This window comes from Gorilla gorilla, chromosome 3 (genome assembly GCF_029281585.2).
Source record: "Gorilla gorilla gorilla isolate KB3781 chromosome 3, NHGRI_mGorGor1-v2.1_pri, whole genome shotgun sequence".
Taxonomy (NCBI): domain Eukaryota; kingdom Metazoa; phylum Chordata; class Mammalia; order Primates; family Hominidae; genus Gorilla; species Gorilla gorilla.
In genome coordinates this window covers 144,573,971-144,591,844 of record NC_073227.2, presented here as the reverse complement: position 1 = coordinate 144,591,844, position 17,874 = coordinate 144,573,971, and the positions used below count along the sequence as shown (strand labels likewise).

The following is a 17,874-nucleotide window of genomic DNA, read 5'->3' as shown; positions in this document are numbered from 1 at the left end:
ATATTATTAGTATCATAAGGTCTACAAGTCTCTTTTTATAACAAACATAAGAATAGATACATAAATGCAGATGAAACAGGATGCATTACCATTCACACATTAGACCAGGTAGATTTTCACATTGATAGATTATTAGCTCACACAGTAGAGATTCATAAGAAAGGATTCAACCCCTTCAATTTCTTTTCATGATTGAAAATATTGGGTTGACACCATTAACTTGTTTTTCTCTTCTCATTGAATATTTCGCTATAATTGAGACTCACACTAGAGGTTTTACGACAATGTCTTTCAAGAGGCAGGTAAATACATTAATGATTGTGAGATTCAGTTATTGGTTTATGACAACATTTTTCAAAGTTAAATAAAAGAGAAAATCATATTAGAGTGTGTAACTCATGGTAAAGGTGAGTATTTTTTCATAAAACATATGTATTGATTATGTGTGAATATAACAAGGTAAATGTATCTCTTACAATTATTTTCAGTTAGAAAAAATCAAAGGGCTCTGTTTATAATCGTTTATGCCAAGGGGACCTAAGTAGAGTCACACAATGTATGATGCATGTTCTCCTCATCTGAAAGCAGGGGACTTCCTCTGTGACTCTGGCCTGAGGCTTAAATAGTTTACATTGGTCACAAGATTAAGACAATGAAGACTGATATATATATATACACATACTTGTACATGTACACACATACTTGTAAATATGTAATACTAGATCCTTTACAGAGTATTTTCCTTTCAAATATCTCATTCTATTAACCCCATAACCCATGCTAGGTGGGTCTGGCATCTACTGCATGCTTAGGAAATAAATTCTAGAGGGAAATGAATTACATAGGGCCACTTAATAAATCACTATGGGACCAGAACTAGAAACCAGACCTTTTGACTTCTACTGTAGAATTCTTTATACTAGTAGCTCTCAAATACTGGTCACCTAAAGAGTTACGTGAAGAGTTTTAAAAAATACAAAATCCTGAGTACTTTTAAGTTTTAATGGATGTAAGAAGAAGAAGAAGAAAAAACCTTGCATTTCTGCCTCACCATGTTTGAAGCATGAATGAAAATGTAAACTAACATTTATTCACCCATTGATTTTAAATTTTTCTCAAAAATTTATATCAAAACAAGGAAACATAAAAGTGATTGAGACATTTGTACCTTAAATTGTGACATATTCATTTTCAGAAGAGTCGTGACTCTTATCTTTGCATGTGCCTTGAAACAGTGTAGATCGATAGTGGGTAATAGAAAAGTTAAGTACCACTCTAGGAATGGACTTATTCAAGGGATTGCATAGGCTACAGAACACGTCCCTTCTATACTCTGTAAGCAGAGCTTATTGCCACAGTCTATGAGTTTGTCAAAGTGAATTTAAGCAGCAAATGCTCTTTGTTTCCCACCCAGCTTTCCTGCTTTCAGGGCTCAGCCTTTAATTCTTCATCCCCACAATATTTCATACTTTTAGAAACTTGGCACACATAAAAAACATGCTAGAGTAAGCATTTTTTAGCAGTGTTTTTTCTTTTGATTATACAGTAGGAAGATTTTCACAGATGTTCAGCTCTTCACTCACTTCTGGTTCCTTCTGAACTCTTACTGCTAATTCAAATGGACATTCATCTATTGAAGTCACTCTAATTTTCTAACAAAGAACACACTTCAACAATTCTCCTCATCATGCCCACACATTACAACTTCTCTGTTGAAGTGCATGTTTACATGAAAACACCAAGTAGGGATTTTAATCTTGGTTTAGTTACTAATTTGTTGGGTGCTCTTACTCAAACTTTAAACTCATTATGCCTTAATTTCTATATCTGAAAAACGAGATGTCTACAATAAAGAGTTTTTAAAGGTCTGTTTTAGTTATAAAAATCCGTGATCCTCAGATTAGGAACTAACAATTATATTCTGAAAGCTTACATTTGGTTCATATGTAGATTTAAGAAAGTATCAAAAACTATATAACAAGTAAGATAAGCTGATGGTTTGACAGGGATGAATAGTTGAATGGGTATGTAATAAAGCAAGTATAGTAAAATATTAATGGTAGGTGGAATGTATAAAAGCACTCACTCACTTTAATTTTTCTCTATGTTTGAACATCTTTACAATGAATCATTGAAAAATGCTATTGTTCATGTATATATATAATTAAATCTTTAATTCTCTGTGTATTTTATGTATATATATTATATATATATATAATTAAATATTCTAAAAGCTACAGCTACTCACAAAGTCATATTTGGGATTCTTTAAAATAATTACACACACATGCTCTCCAAAGCATGTCTTTCCTGATTTGTCCAGCATATTAAGAAATAGAAACTACAGTTTTTATTTTTTAGACTTTGCTCCATAATTCCAAGAGATCCAGAGGATTCCATGGTGATTTCAGAGCATGTCAAATTCACTGCAGCTGCAAAACACATGGTTTGGGCAGCTCACAGTGGCACTTTGAAATGTGATCTGAATTGATTAAAAACTTGTGATAACTACAAACTTTATTTTAGGGTTTATGATGTTTGGAATAATATGGGAAATAATATGATATTATATTGCTTACTGATTCCTATCATTTAAAAAATTTTCAACCACCCCAGTTGGGCATGATTAATTTATGTTTCCTCAATTTTTTTAATGGCATATGCATATCATTTAAGTTAAAATGAACTAAATGAAACGTTATTTTGTGAATTGCAGCATTTTGTTGTCTGAGTAATAAGGCAGAGAGAAAGGCGGGAGGGAAAGAGAGAGAGAGAGAGAGAGAGAGAGAGGCATTCTCTGTACTAGTACATTGAACATGGTATAACTTTATCCTGTGGAGGTTCCAGAAAACAGCCTTAGCTTGCCGCCTTGAGAATGAAGCTTTAGATGCAGTGGAAATATTAGGGCTTTGCTGGTTTCAAGGCTTCCAAAGAGGAATGGCAGTGACATTACCTGAGAAGACTAAACTGTGGACATGATAATAGCCAGAAAGAGAGGCTAGTCTGCATGGCAGAAGTAAAAATGCCAAGGAGAATTAGTGGGAATACCCAGCACAACTGAAAGCAGAGGCTGGGATATACAGTGTGACCCAGCAGAGGATGGCCACAACTGGAGGGCAGGAAAAATTAGCTAATACTGTGAGTCAGCTGAAAACACTTATTTATATTTCAGTGAAATAATCCTGAAGACATACTTGAAATATCTGGAAGTTGCAGGAATGAAATATGTGGCAATATTAGGAGGGACTAAGAACCAGTGATACAAAACATATGCGTGCACACACACACACACACACACACACACACACCGTACATGCACATCTGTCTATATTTCTAATATTTAAAACAATTTTTAATCTGAAAATTGGCAAAACACATAGGCCATTACTGGATAGGTCCTTTACTGAGGCCATAACCTGTTCTTCGGTTTTGTCCTGTCTCTCCTACCTAATTTGTTCATATGTTCTTCTGAGTCTTCACCTAACACTTGTCCCTGGCAGTCCACGCAAGACTATAATTCTTTGTTTTATAGCTGATTTCTCTTGCAGATAGTTCAGCTTCTTCATATAGCCTCAAACTTCAGGTGGACAAATATTATGTAAATATTTTCTCACTCTCCCTCTTGAAGTTCCACTTGCTACTGCTCAGACATGTACATTGCAAAAACTAGAGAAGGTATGATGTCTTTGAATATCAAGTTGTCTGCTGCCAAAAACGTCTCATCTTACTAATGTCCTCTATTCAGTGGAAAAGGGTTACTATTTGTCTATGGCTTTAGAAGGTAAAAGTAACTTATTTGGAAGAAAGGTTCAAGATGGCTGACTAGAGACAACTTGCACTCACCTCCTCCACAAAGAAGAACCAAATTAAATAAATAGTAGATTATCTTACTTTGAATAGCACATCTAAGAGAACACTGTGGAAAGCAGTAGAGACAGGAAATACCTGAGGCATGGCAGAAGAGCCAAGTAAGGCAGCCTGCTTACCCAGGATCGGCTGGGAGCCTGGAAAGGTTCCCCAGTACAGGGAAAGAGTAAGTGAGGGATCCCCAGTAGCCCATATTCCCATCATGGACTCATGCAATCTTATCCATTGGAGAGCCCCTCAACTCTCATGAGCCTTGAGACTAGTACAGGGAGCTGCCTGGAGTGCTCATGACAGCATTGCTCCGGAGGGGAAGCTCAGTTGGGTTCTACACACCTGCCTGAGACTCAAGCAGCTGCAGTATGATGCCATTTGTCATTCTGAGAGTCCAGTTCCCACTAGACTATATTCTGACCTGGGGCCAAATAGCCCCTTCATCTCCATATCCCTGGAGCCTCAATGACTTACCTTTACAGCCACCCAGAACACTTCAGCCACACATTGCTGAATGAACCCAGCAGTGTGGCAGAGTGATATGGTTTAGCTATGTCTCAACCAAAATTTCATCTTCAACTGTAGCTATGATAATTCCCATGTCTCATAGGAGGGACTCAGTGAGAGATAATTGAGTCATGGGGGCAGTTCTCTCCCATGCTGTTTCCATGATAGTGAGTAAGTCTCACATGATCTGATGGTTTTATAAAGGGGAGCTCCCTTGCACATGCTTTCTATGCTCTCTTGCCTGCAGCCATGTAAGACATGCCTTTGCTTCTCATTTACCTTCAGCCATGATTGTGAGGCTTCTCCAGCAATGTGGAACTATGAGTCCATTAAAATCTCTTTTCTTTGTAAATTACCCAGTCTTGGGTGTGTCTTTATTAGCAGCATGAGTACAGACTGATACATTAAATTGGTACCAGTAGAGTGGTGTGCTGCTGTAAAGATACATGAAAATGTGAAAGAAACTTTGGAACTGAGTAACATGCAGAGATTAGAACAATTTGGAGGGCTCAGAAGAAGACAGGAAGATATGGAAAGTTTGGAACTTCCTAGAGACTTGTTGAATGGCTTTGACCAAAATGCTGACAGTAATATGGACAATAAAGTCCAGGCTAAGATGGTCTCAGATGGAGATGAGGAACTTGCTGGGAACTAGAATAAAGGTGACTCTTGTTATGTTTTAGAAAAGAGAATGGTGGCGTTTTGCCTCAGCCCTAGAGTTTTGTGGAACTTTGAACTTGAGAGATGATTTAGGGCATGTGGTGAAAGAAATTTCTAAGCAGCAAAGTGTTCAAGAGGTGACTTTGGTGTGGTTAAAAGCATTCAGTTTTATGTATTCACAAATATATGGTTTGGAATTGGAACTTATGTTTAAAAGAGAAGCAGAGTATAGAAGTTCAGAAAATTTGCAGTCTGGTAATGTGATAGAAAAGAAAAATCCATTTTCTGAGGAAAAATTCAAGCTGGCTGCAGAAATTTGCTTAAGTAATGAGGAGGCAAATTTTAATCACCAAGACAATGAGAAAAATGTCTCCAGGGCATGTCAGAGACCTTTGCAGCGTCCCTCCCATCACAGATCTAGAGGCCTAGAGGGAAAAAATGGTTTCATGCACTGGGCCCAGAGCCCCCCTGCTGTATGCAGCCTGGGGACTTGGTACTCTGCATTCCACCTGCTCTAGAACTGGCTAGAACAAGCCAAAGTACAGCTCAGGTACAGCTTCAGAGGGTGCAAGCCCCAAACCTTGGCAGCTGCCATGTGATGTTGGGCCTGTGGGTGCACAGAAGTCAACAATTGAGGTTTGGAATCTCCGCCTAGATTTCAAAGGATGTATGGAAACACCTGGATGTCCAGGCAGAAGTGTGTTGCAGGGGCAGAGGCTTTATAGAGAGCCTCTGCTAAAGTAGTGCAGAAGGGAAATGTGGGGTGTGAGTCCTCACACAGAGTCCCCACTGGGGTACTGCCTAGTGGATTTGTGGGAAGAGGGCCACCATCTTCCAGACCTCAGAATGGTAAATCCATTGACAGTTTGCACAATGCACCTGGAAAAGCCAGACACTCAATGCCAACCTGTGAAAGCAGCCAGGAGGTGGGGCTGTGCCTTGCAAAGCAGAGCTGCCCAAGACCATGGGAACCAACCTCTTGCATCAATGTGACTTGGATGTGAGACATGGAGTCAAAGGAGATCATTTTGGAGCTTTAAGATTGACTGCCCCCACTAGATTTTGAACTTGCATGGAACCTGTAGCCCTTTTGTTTTGGCCAATTTATCACATTTGGAATGGCTGTATTTACCCAATTCTTGTATCCCCATTTTATCCAGGAAGTAATTAACTTGCTTTTGATTTTACAGGCTCATATGTGGAAGGGATTTGCCTTGTCTCAAATGAGACTTTGGACTGCAGACTTTTGAGTTAATGCTGAAATGAGTTAAGAGTTTGAGGGACTGTTGGAAGGCATGATTGTGTTTAGAAATGTGAGGACATGAGATCTGGGAGAGGCCAGGGGCCAAATGATATGGTTTGGCTGTGTCCCCACCTGAATCTCATCTTTAATTGTAGCTCTCATAATTCCCATCTGTTGTGGCGGGGAACTGGTGGGAAGTAATTGAATCATGGGGGCAGGTCTTTCCTGTGCTGTTCTCATGGTGGTACTTAAGTCTCATGAGATCTGATGGCTTTATAAAGAGGAGTTCCCCTGCATATGCTCTCTTGCCTGCTGCCATGTAAGACATGCCTTTGCTCCTCCTTCACCTTCCACCATGATGTAATGCCTCCTCAGCCATGTGGAACTGTGAGTCAATTAAACATCTTTCCTTTATAAATTACCCAGTCTCCGGTATGTCTTTATTAGCAGTGTGAGAACAGACTAATACACATGGTCTGCAGCACTCTAACCCACAGAGTCCCACACCCTGGGGAACAGGCAGCAATGCACCAGGGAGGCTGCTCTCAGGACAAAGGGAGCCAAATCATGTGCTCCCCAGAGTCTGAAAGCCACCTTCCTGGGATCGCTGCCACTGACAGCAATCCTGCCACTCCCAGAAGCAGGATTGCCATACACTTGCATGTATCCCAAGGATGGGCTTTCCCTGCCCGCGACCACCACTGTCACTGCTGCCACTCAAGCATGCTGCCTGAAGGCCTAGAGATTATTCTGCCCTTGCTAACACAGCCTGATGCCATGCACACCATTAGGTGGACCTGAGGACAGGCCTACTCAACCTAGCATTGCACCTTCCAGTACCTGAGCATGCTGCGTGGGGACCTGAGGATCACCCTGTTACCTGGGATCAGTCAGTTACCCTGGGAACATGTGTGCATCACCAGGGGGCCTAACAATAGACCCCAAACACCCCCAGCACCCAAGCACGCCATCCAGAGGTGTTGGGATTGCCCTGCCGTGTCCACTATTGCCAGCATCTTTGCAGTCTTCCTAAGGGCCTGAGATAAACCCACTCGGCCTGTTGCTACAATGACCATTGGCACCCACCCACATGTACCACCTGGGGACCTGGGGACTGGCCTGCCCAGCCATCTTAGCCACTGCTAAAACCAGCATTACTGTCTGGGGCTCAAGGGTTGTCCTGCACTGTCACTACCATTGTCCATATCATGCACACTGCCCAGGAGCCTAAGGTTCTACCTGTCCACCTAGGCCACTGCTACCACTTCTGTCACCTGAGCAAGTAGTCTGGAGTCCCAATAATTGTCCCATCTGGACCTGCTAACACCTGCATATGCTGCCTGGGGGCCCAAGAACAGGCATACTTAGCCCACTGTTGCCACCACTGGGGCCAAGAACAGGCCCATTCAATATCCCCATCCAAAGCAAAGCCTCACCACAGCCTCCACTAACAACTATAGCCTAACGCACTGAGGAAATCACAGATGGCACTGAGGAAATCACAGACAACACTGAAGCTGCTTGAAGTTGAAGAAATACTAAGACTACGTTACTGCATGCACCCTATATCAAAGCTAAAGTACCCCACCAACCAATATTATTAGTACATCTTTCAAGAAAAAAATCTATAAATGCCAACCCCCCAAAATGGAAAAAGTGACTGTTATACCAGAGGCACAAATATCAATGAAAGGACACAATAAAGAGGGAAAAAAAGGTAATATGAGACCTCCAAAGAAAAACAATAATTCTCCAGAAACAGATTCCAATGAAAAAGACATTTGTAAGATGCCTGAAAAATAATTTTTAAAAAATGATATTAAAGAAGCTCATTGAGATACAGGAGAAGAAAAACAATAGAAAGAAATCAGAAAAAATATTCAGGATATGAATGAGAAACTTGCCAAAGAGATAACTATCATAAAAAGGAGCCAAACAGAAATACTAGAACTGAAACTCAGTGAATGAATAAAAAATACAATTGAGAGCTTCAACAATAGCTTGAAACAGTAGTTTCAGAACTTGAAGATAGGTATTTGAAATAATCCAGTCAAACAAAAAAAACAAAAGAATAACAAAGACTGAAGAAAGCCTATATGACATATGGGACACTAAAAAAAGATCAAATAAACAAATTATTTATATTCCAGAAGGTGAAGAGAGAATGAAAGGGTTCAAAAACCTGTTTAACAAAATGATAAATGAAAACTTCCCAAGTCTACCAAGAGATTTGCACATCCAGATATGTGAAGCCCAGCAATCCCCAAACAGATAAAATCCAAAAATGTCTCCACAGTACAGTATAGTCAAAGTGTCAAAAGTCAAAGACAAAGACAGATTCCTACAAACAGCAAGAGAAAAGCATCTAGTCAAAGATAAAGGAAACTTTATCAGACTAACAGCAGGTTTTTCAGCCAAAGCCTCACAGTCCTGGAGAGAATGGAGTGATATATGCAAAGTGCTGAAGGGATAAAATACTGATAGCTGAGAATACTACATCTAGCAAAGTTGTTCTTCATAAGTGAAAGATAAATAACGTCTTTCCCGGGAAAAGAAAACTGAGAGAATTCATCAGCACTACACTAGCCCTACCAGAAATGCCTAAGGGAGTCCTATACCTGGAAGTGAAAGGATAATATCTGCCATCATGAAAACACAGAAAAGTATAAAACTCATTGGTAGAGCAAACATACATGATGAAGAGAAAGGAGTCCAATGTTACCATTACAGAGAACCATACAATCACATTGATAAACAGTAAGAGAAAAAGAAAGGAACAAAGACTATAAAAAACAACCAGAAAACAATTCAGAACGTAACAAGGATAAGCCTTGACATATCTAGAATAACCTTTTATGTAAATGAATTAAATTTCCCACTTGAAAAATTAGGACTGGCTGAATAGTTTTTTTAATGATCTAATTATATGCTGTCTACAAGAAACTCACTTCACCTCTAAAGATACATGTAGACAGAAAAAAAAAGGATGAAAAAAGATATTCCATGCAAACAGAAATGAAAAGCAGCAGGTGTATCTATTCTTATATTAGGTAAAACAGACTTTAAGTCAAAAATAGTAAAAAGAGACAAAGAAGGTTATTATGTAATGAAAAAGGGATCAATTCAGTAAGAGGGTATAACAACTCTAAATATGTATGAAACAATGGAGCACACATATATATAAAGCAACTGTTATTTGATATAAAGGGAGAAATAGACTCCAATATAATAATAGTTGGGGATGTCAATAACACAGTGTCAGCATTAGACAGATCATCTAGACAAAATATCAATAAAGCAACATTGGATTTCAATGGCACTTTAGACCAAATGGACTTAACAAACACCTACAGAACATTCTATCCAACAGCTACAAAATACACATTTTCCTTATCAGCACACGAAACATTCTCCAGAATAGACCATATATTAGACCACAAAACATGCCTCAAAAAACTTCAAAAAACCAAAATCACACTAAGTATTTTTCTCAGACAACAGCATAATAAAACTAAAAATCAACAAGGGCAACTTTTGAAACTGTACAAATACACTGAAATTTAATAGCATGCTTCTGAACAACCATTGGGTCAATTAAAAAAAAGAAATAAAAAACATTTATTGAAACAAATGAAAATGGAAACCCAACAAACAAAATCTGTGGAATACAGCAAAAGCAGTGCTAAGAGGGAACTGTATAGCAATAAATGCCTACATCAAAGAAGTAAACAGACTTCAAATAAATAATCTAATGATGCACTTCAAGAGACTAGAAAAGCAAGAACAACTCAAATTCAAAATTAGTAGGCAGAAAGAATAGAGTAGTATTTCTAAATGAAATTAAAAAAAGGAAAGGATCAACAAAAAAGGTTTTTATAAAAGGTAATCAAAATAAATAAACTGCTAGACTAATCAAGAAAAAAGGAAAAGACCCAAATAAACAAAATCAGAAATTAAAAAAAAAGAGAAATTATCACTGATTTTACAGAAATAAAAAAGATAGTCAAGGACTGTTATGCACAACTATATGCCATAAATACCTGGAAACATACAATCTATAAAGACTGAATCAGGAAGAAATAAATAATCTGGACAGACAAAGAAAAAGTAACAATATTGAATCAGTAGTAAAACATTTCCCAAAAGAAAAGCACGGGACCGGATACCTGCACAACTGAATTTTACTGAGGAAAAACTATCATTAATTCTCCTGAAACTATTGCAAAAATTTGAGGGGAAGAAATTCTCCTGTAACTTATTCTATAAGGCCGGAATCTTCGTGAAACCAAATCCAGACAAGGACACAATAGAAAAAGAAAACTAAAGGTCAATATCCCTGATGAACATAGATGCCAAAATTCTCAACAAAATATTGGTAAACTAAATCTAACAGCACACATCCAACAGATAAAACACCATAATCAAGTGGGATTTATTCCAGGGATGCAAGAATGGTTCAACATATGCAAATCAATCAATGTGATATATCATATCCACAGAATGAAAGGCAAAAGCCATATTATCCTCTCAACAGATGCAGAAAAAGCATTTGATGACATTCAAAATCCCTTCATGATAAAAACTCTTAACTATAGCTAGGCATTGAAATAATATACCTCAACATAATAAATGCCATATACAACAAATTAACAGCTTACATTCTACTGAATGGAAAAAAGCTGAAAGCCTCTCTTCTAAGGACGGGAACAAGTTTGCTCACTTTCACCACTTTTATTCAACATAGTACTTGAAGTCTTAGTCAAAGCAATCAGCAAGAGAAAGAAATAAAAGGCATCTAAATTGGAAAACAGTACTTCAAATTGTCTTTTTTTTCAGATAGTATCTTAGACTTTTTAAAAACCAAAGGAATCCTTAGGTTTGATAAATAAATTCAGTAAAGTTACAAGATACAAAATCTGTATACAGAAATCAGTAGCATTTCTACTGACCAATAATAAACTAACAACAACAAGCCAATACCATTTACCATAACTACACACACACACACACACACAGAGAGAGAGAGAGAGAGAGAGAGAGAGAGAGCTAGGAATAAATTTAACCAAAGAGTTGAAAGACTTCTACAAAGGAAACAAAAACACTGATGAAAAAATTGAAGAACACACAAATGAAAAGATATCACATGCTCATGGATAGGAAGAATTACTAACACCCAAAGCAATCTACATATTTAATGTAATTATTATCAAAATACCAATGACATTCTTCACAGAAATAAAAAAACATAAAATTTTTATGAAAGTACACACACAAAAAAAATAACCAGTAGCCAAGGCAATGATGAGCAAAAAGAATAAAGCTGGAGGCATTACAATACCTGACTTCAGTATGTATTACAAGGCTATGGTAACCATAATAGCATAGTATTGGTATAAAATTAGACACATAGACAGATGGAACAGAATACAGAACCCAGAAATAAATCCATGTGTTTACAGCCAACTGGTTTTAAACAAGTCACCGATAGTATATACTGGGAAAATGAAATCCTCTTCAATAAATTGTGCTGGGACAATTGGATATCCATATGTAGATGAATGAATCTAGATTCTTATCTTTCACTTAAATGAACTCAAACTGGATTAAAGACTTAAACATAAGACCCAGGACTCTAATACTGCTAGATGGAAACATAGGGGAAATATTCCAGTACATTGGTCTAGACAGGATTTTTTGGCTAAGACCTCAAAAACACAGGCAACAACAACAAAAAAATAGACAAATGTGGCAAGTGTAAACTAAGATTCTTCTGCACAGCAAAGGAAACAATTAAAAGAATGAAGAAACAACATGTTGAATGAGAGAAAATATTTGAGAACTACTTATCCAACAAAGGACTAATATCCAGAAGATTCGAGGAACTCAAACAACTCAGCAGGAAAAAAATAATAATCCCATTAAAAAATGGGCAAAGAACATGAATAGACGTTTCTCAAAAGAAGACGTGCATATGCCAACGGGTATATAAAAATGCTCAACATCACTAATGCAGGGAAATGCAAATAAAAAGCACAATGAACTATCATCTTACCCCAGTCAGAATAGCTATTATAAAAAATACAAAAAATAACAGTAGCTGGTGAGGATGTCGAGAAAATGAAACTCTTAAACACTGTTAGTGAGAATGTCAATTAGTACAGCCCCTATTGAAAACAGTATGGAGATTTATCCAAACAACTAAAAACAGAACTACCATATGATCCAGCAACCTCACTACTGGGTATATATCCAAAGGCAAGGAAATTAGTATATCAAAACGATAACTCCACCCTTATGTTTATTGCAGCACCATTCACAATAGCAAAGATATGGACTTAATCTAAGTGTTCATCCATAGATAAATGAATAAAGAAAATGGGATATATATACATACTGGAATACTATTTGGCCATAAGAAAGACTGAAATGCTATTATTGGCAGTAACATGATTGCAACTGGAGGTCATTATGTTATGTGAAACAAGCCAGGCACAGAAAGAGAAATGTTGCATGTTCCCACTCATATGTAGTAGATAATAAAGTTGATCACATAGAGATAGAGAGTAGAATCATAGATACCAGAAGCTGGGAGGAGTATGTGGGTAGGAGGAGGGGGATGAAGAGAGCTTGGTTAATGGGTACAAAAAAATAGTCATATAGAAAGAATAAGTTCTACTATTTGATAGTAGAATGACTACAGTGAACAAAAATGTATTGCATATTTCAAAATAGCTGGAAGAAAGGACTTGAAATGAGCCCAATAAAAATGATAAATGCTTGAGGTGATGGCTATCCTAAAAACCTTGATTTGATTGTTACAAATTCTATGCATGTAACAAAATATCACATGTATTTATAAATATCTATAAATATTATATATCAGTAAAAAAGCAACTTGCTTGGAACTGATTTTTTTTAAAAAACAACTTATATTCTTCCAATCATACCATCTACAGCTGATAAGTGTCTATTTGCAAAAAAAAAAAAATAGTCTCACTATGGCTTTGTTGTTAAACAGAGTCATGACTACTATGCCTATATAACATTATTGTATATTTTGTCTTATTTGATCCTTACAATAACCCTGTAACAAAGGTAGATCACAGAGTGTGTTATTTCCTATTTAGTTGAAGAACAGAGAGTTCTGTGAATTTTCTAGGGTTACCTCAAATTTGCTACTTAGAGGTACTGGACTTCTAAAGATGTGGGCAGCTGGTTCTGAATATTGTCTTCCTGCTGGTGAGACAGGCTACTGTCTATGGCTGAGAATATTGATTGAAGGCTTGACAGGGAAATGAGTTATAACCACTGTTTTTTTTTCACTGCTATTTATATGGTGAAAGCTGGAAGCCTGGCTCTTATGGCAAAAATAAAATATAAAATAAAATAACTGCATACTTTGGGAATTCCTCTATTAGTTGACTCAAGGCTTCTCACTAGAAGTCAGTAATGTTTGCCTGTGTTCCTGAGTGAGAACCCAGGAGAAAGTTTGTGGCTATGATATGGGTAATAATCACTTTTAATGTCCAAAACTGGGGGACTGATATTCTCCTAAATAGGACTCTCGTTTTGTTTCCCATCTGAGAAAATGGTAATACTATTATTTTATTGCTCAGGCCATGATTCTTAGAGATATTCTTCACTCTTCACTTTGTTTTTATACTCAACGACTAATCCATCAGCAAACTCTGACAGCTGTATCCTGAAAATATATTCAGAATCTTACCAATTTTACTACCTTCATACTAAAATCTTGGTCCAAGACAATAATTATTTAAATGACCTCTTGAATGATGTCCTTGTTTCACCTTGATCTTCTTCACTGTGTTCCAGGCAGCGTAGCCAGAGGGATCATGTTAAAACAATGGTCAGATCCTGTTTTTTCTCTGTATGAAACTAGCAAATGACTTCCTATCTCTCACAGAAGCCTGAATTCTAACAATGGCTGACAGCTTGTAGGTCATCTGCCTCTTCCACTTACCTATCCAAATTCATCTCCTACAGCTCTTCATCTTATTCACTCTTCACCAGGTGCACTGGCCTTCTCTCTGCCTCTAATATGCCAATATGCTTCTGCCTTGGAGCTTTGGTACACATTGTTCCTTCTGCCTGTAACCCTGTTGTCCCAGATAGCTGCAAGGGCCACTCCCTCACTTTTATCAGTCCAGATCTTTACTGAAATATGACCTACTCAGCAAACCTTTCCTAGTCACCCTACATAAACTTGCATCCACAAGCACTCACTCCTGCTCTGCTTTTACTCCTTAACATTTCTCATCACCTCACATATAGTTTCTTGCTTGTTTAGATTGTTTATTTTATGTCTCACCTAGTAAAATAGAAGTTGAATGAAGAGAAAAATATGGTCTGTATTTTTCACTGTTGCAGGCCCATCACTCAGCACAGTTCTTGTACCTAGTTGGTGCTTGATAATTATTTGTTGAATGAATGTACTTGTTGAATGAGGAATTAATCTTCCTCATTTGGTGAATTAGGGTCTTTATTTTCTTCAGACTTTCAAAATAACAAGCCAGATATAAAATGGACCAAGCCTATCATTCGTTGTCTTAGGTGCTGAGTAAAATTATGCCAAAGATAGGCATAAAAGAAACAATAGAAATATGGAAATTGGTGATGAAGATATAATATCATGTTAAATAATATTTTTTATCCATTTAGCCCTTAATAATTTGCAAAGAAATTTTATATGCATACTAAATTTAAATTTACCACTCTAAGATTTGCAGGAAAAATATATTATTTCCTTTTTGTAAATAAGAAAACAAAAATTCAGAGAAATCAGATAATTTGTCCAGAATCATACTACTAATACATAGCAGAGCTAAAATGAATTATTAGGATATACTTATCTTAAGGCTGAATCAGTGTTTCTTTCACTTTTCTCCCACATATATTTGAATTGCACATTTTAACATCAATGTTTTTGTGTCAGGAAAATTAAAACTTTTAAAATCAAGACCCAAAATGTCCTTAAAAAGATGGGTTAGTTCTCGCTGAGACCCATCACCGTGACTCTACATAAGACACACCACTGGGACTCACCACGTGCCACGTGCGAATGCATTTCAGTCCATATGGGGCAGGCAGGTGTCCAGATGGGCAATGCTAACCTGTTGGGAGCTCTACTGCCTGGAACATGAGATTCAAACTGATGGGCAGAAGCCCAGTGAAAAAACCATTGGTGAAGGGGATAGTCGACCTTCACCAGCTTCTTCTGTGAAACAAGTGCTAGAAAACATGTGTCCTGACTGTTTTGTGGATCTGGAGCCTATGGCCATTGATGAAATCTGAAATGGCCTATAACAACAGTTCTTCCACCCAGAGTAGCTCATCACTGTAAAAGAGGATGCTCTCAACAACGATGTCCATGGTCACTATACCATTGGCAAAGAGATCAATGACCCAGTGCTGGACTGGACCTGGAAGCCGTCTGACCAATGCACAGGACTTCAGGACTTCCTGGTGTTCCACAGCTTTGACAGGGGCACTGGCTCTGGCTTTACCTCACTCCTGATGGAGCAGCTCTCTGGTGACAATGGCAAAATCTAAGCTGTAATTCTCCATCTACTCAGCCCTGCAGGTGTCCACAGCTATAGTTGAGCCCTACAACTTCATCCTGACCACTCACTCACACCACCCTAGAGCACTCAGCTTGTGCCTTCATGGTGGACGATGAAGCCATCTATGACAATTGCTGCCACAACCTGGACATTGAGTCCCCAACCTGCACCAACCTCAACTGCCTCATTAGCAAAGTAATCTCCTCCACCACAGCTTCTCTGCACTTTGACAAGGCCCTCAACATGGATCTGACAGAGTTTCAGATCAACCTGGTGGCCAGCACTCACATCTACATCACCCTGGCCACCTATGTGCCAGTCATCTGCAGAGAAGGTGTACCACAACAGCTGTTTTTGGCAGGGATCACCAATGCCTGCTTTGAGCCTGCCAGCCAGATGGCAAAGTGTGATGGTATGGCACTTCAGGGAATATGGCTTACTGGTATGGCAAGTGTATGGCCTACTGCCTGTTGTACCACAGAGATGTACCGAAGGATGTCAATGCTGCCATTGCCACCATCAAGACCAAGTGCAGCATTCAGTTTGTGGACTGCTGCCCCACAGGCCTCAAGGTTGGTATCCACTAACCGCTGCCCACTGTGGTGCCTGGGGGTGACCTGGGCCAAGGTACAGTGTGACGTGTGCATGCTGAACAACACAATTGCCATTGCCAAGGCCTGGGCCCACCTGGACCACAAGTTCAAGCTGATGTATGTCAAGAGGGCGTTTGTACACTGGGAAGCTGGTGAGGGCATGAAGAATGGTGAGTTCTCCAAGGCTCAGGGAGGATATGGCCACCCTGGAGAAGGATTATGAGGAAGTAGGCAACAACTCCTCTGAGGATGAGAATGAGGGAGAACAGAACAGCTGCCTGGAGCCTATTCATTATGTTTATTGCAAAATCCTTTGGAAATAAACAGTCTCCTTGCATGGTTTAAATAAATAAATAAATAAAACAGAAGGATTTAGTAGCTTCAGCAAAACAGAACTTAACACCCAAAAGGATAGATATACATTTTAAAATATTTTGTAATTTGCATTGCTTTACACAGAGAAAGCATAGGAAAATATGTAGATTTTGCGAAGGGTAATTGATGGGCCTTTTTTTTTCATGTTGCTTTCAGGAATGTGTGGGCAAACAGCCTATCTCCAGTGAAAAAAAATGCAGACTATTGCTACATTAATATCCACATCCAGAACATGAAATCTGAAAACAAACTAACTATAAAATTATACCACACAGCAACTAAATTAAAGAAGCTGAGTATACAGCTCCATATATGCTCACTATAAAGAGAATATTTTTGCAAATTAAAAATACGTGAATAATTGTCATGAAGAAGTAATTGCTTTTAAAGATAAAATAATTGGAGGCTGGTTTTGTTGTCAAATTACTCAGAACTTTGTTGGTGCTTCTAAGGATCAGAGCTTAGCAGTGTTTTTGAACCTTTGCTCTTTCCCTGTACCTTCAAAATGTTGTTCAGGACTTTCTATTCTAAATGCTCTGAGGAAAGTACTGTTGCTCCCCTTAAGGATCAAATGTAGAAAAAACCTGATGGCTGGTGACAAACTTCTACATCCCCACAACTATAAAAATTAACATGTGGCAGTAGGTAATACTTTATTACTTATCTTTCTGAATAATTGTTTTAAAATATTATTTAATGGTGGTCTTTTGTTTTATTTAGGAGTTTATTTTTGTATCCTAACATAGTAAACAGTAGCAAATATAAATACACATAGAGTTACAGGGCGTAGGAGAGAATCAGACTTTATTGTCAACTAATGACTATACACTTGGTATGCATTATTTTATAATTCAAAACAATACTTTAATGTGGGTATTAATATCTGTATTTACAGGAGAGGAACATGATATTCAGAAATTAAGTTTACATAGTTACTAAGGAACAGATACAGGGTTTGAAGTTCATTTTATCTCCAGAGTGATTAATCTTCCAAATATACCCTTTTTGATCCCATAGTGTTTGGAAGATATGATCTTCCAACCAACTTGGGAATGAC

At 38.0% G+C, this 17,874-nt stretch overlaps 1 pseudogene; it reads left to right on the top strand.

Annotated features, from left to right (window-relative positions):
- Nucleotides 1–3,952: 3,952 nt before the first annotated feature.
- LOC101141484 (tubulin alpha-4A chain-like) lies at nucleotides 3,953–16,765 on the top strand (annotated as a pseudogene).
- Nucleotides 16,766–17,874: the final 1,109 nt, after the last annotated feature.